This window comes from Muntiacus reevesi, chromosome X, assembly GCF_963930625.1.
Source record: "Muntiacus reevesi chromosome X, mMunRee1.1, whole genome shotgun sequence".
NCBI lineage: Eukaryota > Metazoa > Chordata > Mammalia > Artiodactyla > Cervidae > Muntiacus > Muntiacus reevesi.
This window is the reverse complement of record NC_089271.1, coordinates 94,555,733-94,558,078: the sequence shown is the minus strand read 5'-3', so window position 1 is coordinate 94,558,078 and position 2,346 is coordinate 94,555,733. Positions and strand designations below refer to the sequence as shown.

Sequence of the window (2,346 nt, the reverse complement as noted above, 5' to 3'; positions counted from 1 at the left end):
TAGGCCTACCAGCCTGCTATGGATCCCATCTTCTGGGAGGGACAGTCGCCACGGGCCCATGGGACCCTTGGGATCTCTCACAGTGGTAGCTGAGCGAGGACTTGCCAGGACCCGGCCCTGCAGCAAAAGCCAGCCACAGGCCTGCACATTGGTAGGGTAGGGCCAGGGGCACGTTTGTCAACCCATCCAGGGCCTGGCCCCCTGAAACAAGGCACTTGGCAGCAGATGGGAGCCTTTTCAGGCAACCAGAAACAAACTTTTCTGTACTTTCAGACAAGAGACAAGCTGGGGATCCCATCTCCATCCCCAGGCCCCCTTACCCAGGGCTGCCTCTCCACATCACCTTTGTGACATCATGAGAAAAATTGAGGAAGCTGACCACTCAATTGACTGTCTAGCTCACAACCCAGATTCTAGAATCTTCAGAGAGTATTTGTGGGGCACCCCATCCCTGGTTTGGAGGCTGTTCTGCGCTGAGCATTCAATGCTTGGGTAGATAATGCTCCTGAGCTAGACTGGCTCCATGGCTACTCAGAGTTCCCATGAGGCATGGGCAACTCCGCTGGCCCCATCAACTCATGGGGAGCCCGCAGCAGGGAATCCCTGTGATTCGTCCCCAGATCCAAACATGGATTCAGGGGAGGCTCTGGAGAAGCAGGGTGACCAACCTGAGAGCCCCAATCCAGGCCTCCATGACAATCTGCCCCCACAGGGCCCGAACCCAGAAATGGCCGAGGAAGAGAACAATGATATCCTCGGGCTGTCCTTCCCCAGGAAGCTCTGGAGGATCATGGAGGATTTGGCCTTCACCTCTGTGCACTGGAATGGCGAGGGAGACATGGTGGTCATCAAGGCAGATCGTTTCCAGACAGAGGTCCTTCTGTGCAGAGGCATGGACCAGATCTTCGAGACAGACAGCATTAAGAGCTTCATCTATGAACTGAACCTGTATGGTTTCATTAAAATCTGCCCTTTGGGTTGCTCTGCAGAGAATAACTTGATGGTAATGTAGAAAGCCCTTCTAGGGAGGCTAGACTAGATGACCTGAGTGCTGGATGGTTTTCATTTCCCAGGAGAACACTGTTCTCTTGAGAGGGTGGTTAAGGAAAGAGGAGAACCAGGGTCTGTCGTGTTCCTCCACCCCCATGAGACTTGATCCACCGGGGTGACTCTAGACCCTGAGGGGCCATTTGAAGTAAGGGAGGGCCAGTAAAGCCTCAGGCGAGGATGGCACCAGGGGAACTCTAGGGAGTAACATGTTAGGGCCTCATAACCTGCCAGAATGAAGAGAACTTGTCTCCACACATAGGCATGGCCAGAACAGTGGTGGGGAAGAAGGCAGCAAGGAAGGCCTCTTCTCCCCCTTGCTGTCTAAAGTGATTCATTTCTTTTCAGATCTATCGCAACTCCAATTTTCAGAGAGACAAACCTCTCCTCCTGCAGAACATCCTAAAGAGAAAGAAGCGAGCACTGGCGACTAGACACTCTCCTCGACTCCAACACAACTTGCACCAATAGGCGGGCAAGAAAGTCCAGAAGGGAACCCAACCTGCTCACAGAACCCCCAGCCGGCAATCATTTGTGTCCTCTTACCTTTGGTCTATGGGCAGTGTAGCTGGGCGGTCCAGGGCAAACCATCTCCCCAGCGAGCAGGGTGGCCCCAGTGGAAAGGGCATGTCCAGCAATGCCACGTCTGTACAGTTGGCTACTTCTGGAAGGGAGAGCACAGCGCAAATGCCCGAGAGCCCCCTGGAGTACCCAGCTTGTGCCTCAGTGATGGCCTTGTACAACACCTGTTCCTCCATCCTGATGGTGGCCCTGTCAGTCACAGCTCCAAAAGAGGCCCCTTCAGCAGAGGAGGAGCAGGGAGAATCCTCAGATTACAAGTGTGTCCTCTGTGAGCAGGTCAAGGACAAGCCCAATCCTTGACCTCCCAGGTTCCTAGGGACACTCAAAAGTACTCTCTTGTAATCAAAAATCGATTCCTGGTTCTAATAAAGTGGAGCGAATCTCCACAGGAGTAAATAAAGAATTGAACAAGAACTATGAGTCTGTGTTCTTTCTGTCTGTCCACACTATTCACATGATGCGGGTGAGCCAGATGAGGCTGGAAGCCCACACCCCATGCAGGCTTCAGTCTGGTCCCCGTGATCCTTTTTCAACTGAAGCAGCAGCAATTCACGTGCTTTGCCAAGGATCTTGCTCAATAGCTGAGTGCTGAGGCCAGCCCAGGACGGGCTGGTCACTGGACATTGCCTGCTGCTCAGCAGTTGGCCCAGCTGGGCTCCTGACCTTGGGGGGTGTCACCTTCCATGAGTCATGCACCCTGAAGCAGAAGGGGCTCCT

General features: G+C 53.8%; 1 pseudogene; it reads left to right on the top strand.

The window, feature by feature from the left end:
• Nucleotides 1-523: 523 nt before the first annotated feature.
• LOC136154081 (heat shock transcription factor, X-linked member 3-like) lies at nt 524-1,929 on the top strand (annotated as a pseudogene).
• The last annotated feature ends 417 nt before the right edge of the window (nt 1,930-2,346 follow it).